The sequence below is a fragment of the Penaeus monodon genome, chromosome 27 (genome assembly GCF_015228065.2).
Source record: "Penaeus monodon isolate SGIC_2016 chromosome 27, NSTDA_Pmon_1, whole genome shotgun sequence".
Lineage (NCBI taxonomy): Eukaryota > Metazoa > Arthropoda > Malacostraca > Decapoda > Penaeidae > Penaeus > Penaeus monodon.
This window is the reverse complement of record NC_051412.1, coordinates 16553584-16553841: the sequence shown is the minus strand read 5'-3', so window position 1 is coordinate 16553841 and position 258 is coordinate 16553584. Positions and strand designations below refer to the sequence as shown.

At 37.2% G+C, this 258-nt stretch overlaps 1 protein-coding gene across 1 annotated transcript in view; it reads left to right on the top strand.

Moving 5' to 3' along the window:
* The window catches only part of LOC119590634, a gene marked incomplete at its 5' end in the record, with an annotated part of 133180 nt that overhangs the window by 52370 nt on the left and 80552 nt on the right, over window positions 1-258 (top strand).

Here is a 258-nt window from a genome sequence, read left to right as displayed (position 1 = left end):
CTTTATGGATCTGAACGTATTTCCTGTGCAATATTTAACGGTGAGTTTAGGTAATCATGATCTTTAACTACGAAAGTTTTCCATAAAAAAGAAGAGTGAACACAAATTAAGCATAAATGCCATTTGACTGTGACACCTACAAGCGCATGTGGGAATCTAACATACAAAATCACACACGTATGCTAACATACATGCCCCTCCTCAAATACATATACATGCAGCTCATCAACATAAGCAGTGGAGTTACCTCGATGAACT